Here is a 10,681-nt window from a genome sequence, read left to right as displayed (position 1 = left end):
CCATCACCTGGTTTAAAAAAGTAAATATCATTATTTTTGAAAATTTCTATGTTCCCTGATAACCCAAAAACTCGGGCTTTCTTGTTTAAAATAGAGGGGTATCTGAAAATATTTTCTAAATACTCTAGGTTCCCAGAGGTGATTATTCTGGGGACTATTTTTTATGTAAATAAGCTCAGTAATGTAGCACGGTGCATATATGCGTGCTGAGTCACTTCAGTAGTGTTCTTCTCTTTGTGACCCTATGGACTGTAGCCTGCCAAGTTTCTCTGCCTATGGGATTCTCCAGACAAGAATACTGGAATGGGATCTACCTGACCCAGGGATCAAACCCTCCTCTCTTAAGTCTATCTTGCATTAGCGGGCGGGTTCTTTACCACTAGCGCCACCTGGGGAGCCCCTGAGCTGAAACTGTGTGGCATAGTTTGAAGGTGAAACTTGCCCTTTAAAAGATGGGCAGCCAAAAACAGTGATTTAAAAATAATCCCATTGTGGAGTTATGAACATCTGAGTGCCTCTGCCAAGAATGCAAAAGGGAAAGGTCTTGCCAACTGTGACCAGATGGGCAAGTGCTTTCACTTTAAAAAAAAAAAAAAAAAGAGGCAGAAGTGGGCGGGATGGAAAGGAAGTAGGCGGGAACATGTAGTAATAACTGGGCCTTGGCATGGGCTTGCGGGTGTGGGTTTTAGCCAGGCTCCACCCACAGATCGTTTTCTTAGGAGAGGTCACTCACAGATAAGCTGTGAGTACACACACTCCGCATTTAAAACTGCAGTAGTAGTCTCTAAGCAGGAATAGGGGATTGTAATCAGCTTTCCTTCTAAGGAAAAGCCGGGAACTTTCTCATTTCACTTCATGAAAGTAAGCCATAAGGCAATTTCTGCCAAACATCTATTAGTTGGATGAAACAGATCTCTTGCCCGAGATCTGACTTCAGCTGTGTATTTCCAGTACAACCAGTTCTTTACTCTGCAGCTGATTGGCTCTAGAGTGTGGCCAGATATCTACTTCCCCCAGTTAAAGGAGTCGGATCTCTAACTGTTGATCTGTTCTCTTCTGAGTGATGGCGCTCACCATTTTAATTCTCTGGCTGGCTGTCTGCATCCTGGCATTTCCCATGTACCTGCTGGACTTTCTTGGCTTGTGGAACTGGATATGCAAACAGTGGTTCCCCTACTTCCTGGCGAGGTTCACTGTGATGTACAACGAACAGATGGCCAGCAAGAAGCGGGAGTTCTTCAGCAACCTGTGGGAGTTCACGGGCCCCTCCAGGAAGCTCTCCATGCTGGAGCTGGGCTATAGCACGGGGGCCAACTTCAAGTTCTACCTCCCCTGGATGCCAGGTGACCTGTGTTGATCCCAACCCCAACTTTGAGAAGTTCTCGATCAAGCTCATTGCCCAGGCCAACACCTGCAGTTTGAGCACTTCATAGTGGCTGCCAGGGAGAACATGCACCAGGTGGCCACAGGCTCCATGGAGGTGGTGGTCTGCACCCTGGTGCTCTGCTCCGTGAAGAACCAGGAGCAGATCTTCCAGGAAGTGTGCCAAGTGCTGAGGCCAGTGAATGTGGATTGAGGAGGGCTGCTTAGTAGCAACCACTATCACCAAGGGCTGCTGCTGCTGCTGCTGCTGCTAAGTCTCTTCAGTCGTGTCCAACTCTGTGCGACCCCAGAGAGGGCAGCCCACCAGGCTCCCGCGTCCCTGGGATTCTCCAGGCAAGAACACTGGAGTGGGTTGCCATTTCCTTCTCCAATGCATGAAAGTGAAAAGTGAAAGTGAAGTCGCTCAGTCGTGTCCGACTCCTACTGACCCCATGGACTACAGCCCACCAGGCTCCTCCGTCCATGGGATTTGCCAGGCAAGCGTACTAGAGTGGGTTGCAGCCCTCCCAATTTCAGTAGATCAAACACCCTAACATAAAAGTAAAGCTCCTGGGGAAGCTACTGTTGAGTTTTTCAAAAAAGTCTTAGCATGCAGAAGAAGCTATAAAGGAAAAGACTGATAATACATATATAAATAAAATTTTATAACTCCTGCAGGGAAAAGGACTATAAACAAACTTAAAGTACAAAAATTTGTAAAAATATTTGCCAAAGATGGTAGATAATGGGTTAACTTCCTTCATATTAAGACATTACAAATCAACAAGATCACAGGATTCTTAAATCAATTGTTTTTAAAAAGAGAAAAAGAAAGTACTCTAACAGAAATACAAATAAAGATAGCTAATATATGATTTAAATGTTTAGTCTTGCAATTAAAAACAAACTAAAGCAAGATATTTTAAGGAATTAATATAACAAAACAGAAACATATTCACAGATACAGAGAACAAACTACTGGTTACCAGTTGGGAGAGGGTAGAGGGACAAGACAGGAGTGTGGGATTAATGTATAAAATAAATAAGCAATTAGGATATATTCTACAACACAAGGAAATATAGCCATTATTTTGTAATAACTTTAAATGGAGTATAACCTATAAAAATTCTGAATCACTATGTTGTATACCTGAAACTAATATTATAAATCAACTATACTTTAATTAAAAAGAAAGTAAAGCAAGATGCTATTTTACCTACTATTCTGTCAGAGACTTTTAAGTTCAATATGGTGTTGGGATGGGTTTGGAGGACTGGATACCCCAGTTGGAGGAAGTGTCCTCTCTGGAGTGCTATTTAATAATATTAAATTTTCAAGTACACTTACTCCTTCATCCAACAGGAATTTATCTTATAGCTATCCTGCACAAATGTGCAAAAACTCATTCACATGTGAAAATATTCATTGTAGTATTTGAAATACTGCAAGTTAGAAATAAACATCCATCAGCTGGAGGCTGTTATGTAAACTGTCACACAGTATAAAGGATTTCTGTGCATCTGTTAAAAAGAACAAGGAAGAGTTACCCATGGCATATGAAAAAAATCCTCGAGATATTGTTCATTTAAAAGGCAATGAAAACAGAATATTATGTAGAGTGCAAGTCCATCTGTGTGGGGGAGAGAATATACCTATACAAGTATTTATGTTAATGAGAATGATAAACAAGAAATTATAAACAGTGGTTACCTCTTGGGAGAAGGGGGCAACAGAGGATGACATGGTTGGATAGCATCACTGACTCAATGGACATGAGTTTGAGCAAACTCAGGGAGATAGTGATGAACAGAGAACTCTGATGCAGTTCATGAGATCGCAAAGAGTAGGACATGACTTAGCGACTGAACAATAACAAGCTCTTGGGAAGGGAACTGGATAAGGGGTAAGAATTCCTTTTCATTTTACATCTATCTGTATACTTTGAAATTCTTTATACCCCTATGTAATTTTCACATATTATCTTTATTGTTTCCTTATAAACTAGTCAAAGTTTTATTATAAATATAAGTGAACATACATAAAATATGAATACCTTAACATTTGAATTTACTACTCTAGGGGAAAATGATGTTCTGAAATCCCCAGTGTTTTTTTCCAACAGAGAAATTCCTCAGGAAGAAAAGGACTTGAAGACAGTGTTTCGAGGCAATAATATACAGTCATCCCTAGTATGCCTGGGGTCCCTCCCTGTCCCCACCACAGATACCAAAATCAACACAAGCTCAAGTCCCTTATATAAAATGGTGTGGTGTCTGCATATAACTTATATGGACATACCCTCACATACATTAACTCATCTCTAGATTACATATAATACCTAACACAAGGTAAATGCTATGTAAACAGTTTCTAGCATGTGGCAAATTCAAGTTTGGCCTTTATCGAACTTTTTGGGTTTTTATCCCAGTATTTTCGATATCTGTGGTTGGTTGAATCTAAGGATGTGGAACCTGTGGATATCAAGGGCCGACTATAATTTTGGCTCAAGGGCAGGCCAACATCAAAACTGTAACTGAAAAAGCTCTGATCCTCAAATTCTTGTGTCCCAAGATTGGGCATTAATTGGGCACAATTAGGAGACAGTTTGCTTACAGTGTTACTAATCTCACAACTTCTCTGCAAAGCAAATAATCATCTCGGGTTTAAGCACTGAGAATGCTCTTAGGGGATCATATTCTTCCTTAGCTCCTACAAAGCACCCACTCGCTGCTTAATGGAACCAGGGACTTTCCTACATTCTCATTCAGCCCTCACACAGTCCTTAACGCAGGTATTGTCTTCATGTTGGGCTGGGGAAACAGACCCAGAGAAGTTAAGAAACTTGCCCCACGATACACGGTCAGCAGATCTGACTTTAAGGCACATATTCTTATCATTTCACCACAGTCTTTATCACTGGGGCTTTGTATCGCTCCGACTTCAACACTTTTGCTGCAAAACCACCTTTTGTTTTGCAAAACTACTTTTGCTGGCTATTCTTCCTGTGACCATCCCCTAAACACTGGAGTTCTTTTTTGACTCTAATTTTGCTTATATACACCTGTGTAATCTCATGTTCCCCAAGAGTTTTCAATGACCATGCACACAGATGGTTTCCAAATCTAAGTCTCAAGCTCAGCTCTCTTCTAACCCAAATCTTCATGCCCAGCTTTCTACTAGACAGTCACCTGAATGGGTAACATGCATCTTTCTAGCCTAACCTGTGTAACCCAGAGGGCATCGCCAACCTCTCCAAGTCTGGGTCTTCTCTTCCATCCTGTTCTCTTCTATGGAGAAATTTTTTTCCATTAGGAAATTTCAAGTTTTCCATTCCTGAACACAGGTCTCATACTTGCCCACAGAAGTTTGGGGAGCTCCCTCTCTAAACTCTGCCTGGGACAGCCAAGACTAGGAAAGCTAGATGAGCTAAGGAGAATGGGACAGTCACCATGGCTTTCAGAGGTTCTCATTGGTCCTTTTCTCTCTTCTCTCCCTCCGAGGTAGATAAGTAGAAAACTTCTGAAGACTCCTTAATAATGTGTAGCCTCTACTGTATCCAGACTTGACCTATATTTATAAGACTGTCCCAGATGAAAGCTTCATGGCAAACAGATGGGAAAACAATGGAAATAGTGACAGACTTTATTTTCTTGGGCTCCAAAATCACTGCGGACAGTGACTACAGCCATGAAATTAAAAGATGCTTGCCCCCTGGAAGAAAAGCTATGACAAACTTAGACAGCATATTAAAAAGCAGAGACATTACTTCGTTGAGAAAAGTCTGTATAGTCAAAGCTATGTTTTTTCCAGTAGTCATGTATGGATGTGAGGCTTGCACCATAAAGAAAGCTGAGTGCTGAAGAACTGATGCTTTTGAACTGTGGTGCTGGAAAACTCTTGAGAGTCCTTGGACTGCAAGGAGATAAATCCAGTCAATCCTAAAGGAAATCAGTCCTGAATACTCTTTGGAAGGGCTGATGCTGAAGTTGAAGCTACAATACTTTGGCCATCTGATGCGAAGAACTGACCCCTTAGAAAAGACCCTGATGCTGGGACAGATTGAAAGCAGGAGAAGGGGACAGCAGAGGATGAGACGGTTGGATGGCATCACTGATTGGATGGACATGAGTTTGAACAAGCTCTGGAAGTTGGTGATGGACAGGGAAGCCTGGTGTGCTGCAGTCCATGGGGCTGAAAAGAATCAGACATGACTGAGCGACCGAATTGAATGAATGGAGATGAAAGCAGCGGTTACTGCTATATGACAGTTGTTTACACACAGCATCCACAGACTGAATAAAATACCATGGACAAAATGGGACAAAATAGTCAATGGGAATTTGCTGTATGATGCAGGAGTTCAACCTGGTGCTCTGTGACAACCTAGAGGAGTGGGATGGGGTAAAAGATGGGAGGGAAGTTCAAGAGGGAGGTGAATATATATATACCTATGGCTGATTCATGTGAATATATGGCAGAAACCAACACAATAATATAAAGCGATTATCCTCCAATTAAAAATAATGTGTGAGATAAATGGAGAGAGTAGCATGGATGCATATATAGTAACAAATGTAAGTAGACTGCCAATGGGAATTTGCTGTTTGGCCCAGGGAACTCAAACTGGGGCTCTGTAATAACCTAGAGGGGTAGGAATGGGCGGGAGGTGGGATGGAGATTCAAGAAGGAGGGCACATATGTATACCTATGGTTAATTCACATCGATGTATGACAGAAATCAAACCAAAATAAAAAAAAGAAAAGAAAAAAGAAACAAATAAAAAAAAGAAAAATATTACCATGAATTAGTAACACTTTTAGATGGTTCAATAATTTTTATTTCAACAAACCAAAAATTTGTGTGTTTTTTTTAATTTTTTCACTATTCTTTTATTTTTTAAATTAATTTTTATTGAATATAGTTGCTTTACAATATTGTGTTAGTCTCTACCATACAGCAAATGTTTTTCATTTGTTAGGTGATTCAATTTTTAAAATTAATCCTATCATTTACATTCTGTGACAATGGTATAAAATATAAAACGTGGTTATTTAGCCTCAGGTAGTGCTTGGCATGGATTCAGACTCCCATAGGTTTGCAAAGCAGAGCCTAAGAACAATTTTCAGATAAATTTAAAGTTTAAACAAATTGTAATTAAAAGGCAATCAACAAATGGGGGAAAATATTTATAGCATATGAAGTCTAATTATACTAAAAGCTTTTACTAATCAGTAAGAAAAAAACAACAGCCTATTAGAAAAGTGATAAAGGACATTAAGAAACAAATCAAAAAAGAAGAAATCCAAACAACCAATAACGTTTAGTAAAAGATGTTAAGATTAAAGATATGCGTGTTATCAAAAATACCACATTACACATCAAATTGACAAAAAAGTATCAATATGCATTTATTGAAAATGGGCACTCACATCTATTGCTGGTATGAATGCAAACTGCTGCAGCTTTTCCAGAGGGCACTTTGACAACTGGGCTTCCCAGGTGGCTCAGTGGTAAAGAATCTTCCTGCCAGTGCAGGAGACACGGATTCTATCCCTGGGTCGGGAAGATCCCTTGGAGAGGAAATGGCAACCCACTCCAGTATTCTTGCCTGGAAAATCCCATGGACAGAGGAGCCTGGTGGGCTATAGTGATGTGACTGGGCAACTGAACACACATGCAATTTGACAACCTGTACCAACAGCTTTAAAAAGACACATTTTTGGTTCAGCAACTCCACTTTTTAGCAAGTTATTTATTTGGAAATAATTTAGATGGTCATGAACACTTACGGGTAAGAATGTTCACTGTAACAGTACTTACAGTAGTGGAAACCTGGAGATAGTCTAAATGAGAATGGTTAAATAGGAGATGGTAACTTTAGTGGTGTGAAATACTGTGTAGAGATTTTTTCTTTGTGTAAAGATTTTTTAAACCATGTTTTAGAATAATACTCAAAATCATAAATAAAAGATTATAAAATAAAATGTGTATTCAAATCCTAGTATAGGGGAAAAATACATTTTTATATGGGCTTCCTTTGTAGCTCAGTTGCTAAAGAACTTGCCTACAATGCAGGAGACCCAGGTTTGATTCCTGGTTTGGGAAGATACCCTGGAGGAGGAGATGGAAACCTCCAGTATTCTTGCCTGGAGAATCCCATGGACAGGTGAGCCTGGCAGGCTATATAGGCCATGGGGTTGCAAGAGTCTGACATGACTTAGCAAATGAGCGGGTAATAGGCAGGAAGGCCAGGGGTCTCCAAATGGAGGAAATAGGCTGCAAATGTCAGACATTTTTTGTCTCTCTTAAGAGGCAGGAGGAAACAAACTAGTGTTATATTTTTTTCCCTTCTCTATACAAATTTAAAAAAGGTTTTTCTTAAAATTCTGTGTTACCATAATGACACTTGGTTCCACCTAAACTTAACTTTTCTCAAACCTTCAGCTAACCAATGCATTTTTCTTATGGAAATGTTTGGCTATGTTAATATACTATGCATTTACCCTAGACTCTATCTTCAAATTGGTTCTGCCTAAAGGCTCAGATTTAGGCTCAGAACTAACTTGACAAACCACAATGTTATACTCATACATTGTTCTCCTAATCTATGTTAATGAAACTATATATTCGTATGGTAATCTGCCTTTCTTCAAGATCCATGTCTATCCTTTTATGGCACCTGGTGCCAATGTTATCTCAAAATGCATGTTGTGGGTGAAGGGCCTGGTGCCATTCTCTGAGTTTTGAGACATTTCCATTCTTTAATTAGCAGACTGCTAGTAGCTATATAACATCCAGCTAAAGACTAGCAGTGGGGTACTCTTTCTGCCCCCTTCTGATGTCTATGTCAGAAGCTTTCTCTATCTCTTTTATACTTTAATAAAACTTTATTACAAAAAAGTTCTGAGGGACCAAGCCTCATCTCCGGCCCCGGATTGAATTCTTCTCTTCCAGAGGCCAAGAATCCCAGCGTCTTTTGTGGTTTAGCAACAACCTTTCACAAGTAAACCACCACACCAGCACCACATTTTCATAAAAAAGTAGACACAAAATCTTAACAGTAGTTATCTTGAGGAGATGACTCTTTTTCTTTGTAAACTTTTCCCCTATTTTCTAAATTTTCTAAAATAAACATATTGGTGGGACAGTAATACAAGCCTCTGGAGTCAGACAACCCAAGTGAAAAATGTGGTTCTGACATAGGTTGTATGATGTTGGACAAGTTGCTTATTATCTATGTGACTCTGTTTCATCTGTAAAAAACAGGAATGATAATAATATTTACCAAATAAGTGTATTGTGAGGATTAAGTAGGTTAACATGTGACAGACAGGTATTAAGGATAGGACCTTGAATACTTTAAATTGCTTTAAATTTTAGCTATTATTATCCATTACTCTATGAACGGAAAATATGGATTGGCAGCTCTGTATACAATCTGACAGAAGATGACACTATTAACCACAATGTTATGGTAGTAAGTTTGGATTTCTCCATGTCTTCTCATGAAGTTGGCCTCTGGGGCCACTGAAATCTGATATTTAATTATCTTATCAGTTTGTTTTCCTCAAACTAAAATCCTTGGAGGTTTTTTTTTCTTTTTCTTTTCTTTCTCAGGGACAAGTTTTTTTATTTCATGGAGCATGTATTAGTAAAAGTAACTTGGAGCAAAAGTAATTGTGGTTTTCCATTTCTGAAATTTTTCATTAGATACTAGAATACGTTCTTAAATAAATGTGGTTATGTTATACATCATTTTAATGTGCATTTCTCACTTTATGTTTTTTTGCCAATGATTTTTTTTCCAAACTTTAAATTTTTTATTTTGAAGTATAGCCAATAACAACATTGTGGTAGTTTCAGGTGAACAGTGAAGGGACTCAGACATACATATACACGTATCCATTCTCCTCCAACCCCACTCCCATCCAGACTGGCACAACATTTAGTAGAGTTCCATGTGCTCTACAATATGTCCTAGTTGGTTATCCATTTTGAATATAGCAGTGTGTACATGACCTTCCCAAACTCCCTAACTACCCCTTCCCCCCAACAACCATAAGTTCATTTTCTAAGTCTGTGAGTCTCTGTTCTGTAAGGAAATTCATGTGTATAATTTCTTTTTAGATTCCACTGTCTAAGGGATGTCATACAATATTTCTCCTTCTGTGTCTGACTGACTTCATTCAATATGACACCCTCTAGGTCCATCCATGCTGCTATAAATGGCATTATCTCATTCTTTTAAATGGCTGAGTAATATTCCATTGTATATATGTACCATGTCTTCTTTATCCATTCCTCTCAGTGGACATTTAGGTTGCTTTTGTCTTGGCTATTGTAAACAGTGTATGTGACACAGGGTACATGTGACCTTTCAGATGTTTTCCTCCAGATATATGCCCAGAAGTGGGATTGCAGGGTCATATGGTAGCTCTACTTTTAGTTTTTTATGGAATCTCCATACTGTTCTCCATTGTGGCTATACCGATTTACATTATCACCAACAGTGTAAGGGGCTTTCCCAGTGGCTCAGAAGTAAAGAATCCACCTGCAATTCAAGAGACGCAGTTTTGATCCCTGGGTCAAGAAGATCCCCTGGAGGAGGGCATGGCAACCCACTCCTGTATTCTTGACTGGAGAATCCCATGGAGAGAAGCCTGGTGGGCTACTGTCCATAAGTCATAGTCAGACATGACTGAAGCGACTGAGCACACAATAGTGTAAGAGGGTTCCCTTCTCTCCACACCCTTTCCAGCATTTGTTGCTTATGGATTTTCTGAAGATACCCATTCTGACCAGTGTGAAATGGTATCTCATTGTAGTTTTGATTTGCATTTCTCTAATAACTAGCTATGCTGAACATCTTTTCATATGTCTGTTGGCCATCTGTATGGCTTCTTTGGAGAAATGTCTATTCAGGTCTTCTGCTCATTTTTGCAGTGGGCTATTTTGAAGCTGTTAAGCATAAGCTGTTTAAAAATTTTGGAGACTAATCCCTATCAGTCACACCATTTGCAAATATTTTCTCTCAAACCTGTGGGTTGTCTTTTTGTTATATAGTTTCCTTTGCTGTGCAAAAGCTTTTGAGTTTAAGTTAGTTCCAGTTGTTTATTTTTGTTTTTTATTTCCATTATTCTAGGAGATGGGCAAAAAAGATCCTGTGATTTATTTCAGAGAGTGTTCTGCCTATGTTTTCCTCTAGGAGTTTTATAGTGTCCAGTCTCACATTTAGGTCTTTATTCCATTTTGAGCTTATTTTTGGGTATAAAGTTAAAGAATACCATGATCAAATGGGATTCATCTCAGGGATGCAA

The 10,681-nt window shown here is 39.3% G+C and overlaps 1 pseudogene; it reads left to right on the top strand.

The window, feature by feature from the left end:
* Window positions 1-485: 485 nt before the first annotated feature.
* LOC139183092 (thiol S-methyltransferase TMT1A pseudogene) lies at window positions 486-6,168 on the top strand (annotated as a pseudogene).
* The last annotated feature ends 4,513 nt before the right edge of the window (window positions 6,169-10,681 follow it).

Source organism: Bos indicus, chromosome 5 (genome assembly GCF_029378745.1).
Source record: "Bos indicus isolate NIAB-ARS_2022 breed Sahiwal x Tharparkar chromosome 5, NIAB-ARS_B.indTharparkar_mat_pri_1.0, whole genome shotgun sequence".
NCBI lineage: Eukaryota > Metazoa > Chordata > Mammalia > Artiodactyla > Bovidae > Bos > Bos indicus.
The sequence above is the reverse complement of the archived record's forward strand: the minus strand, read 5'-3'. Positions and strand labels throughout refer to the sequence as shown.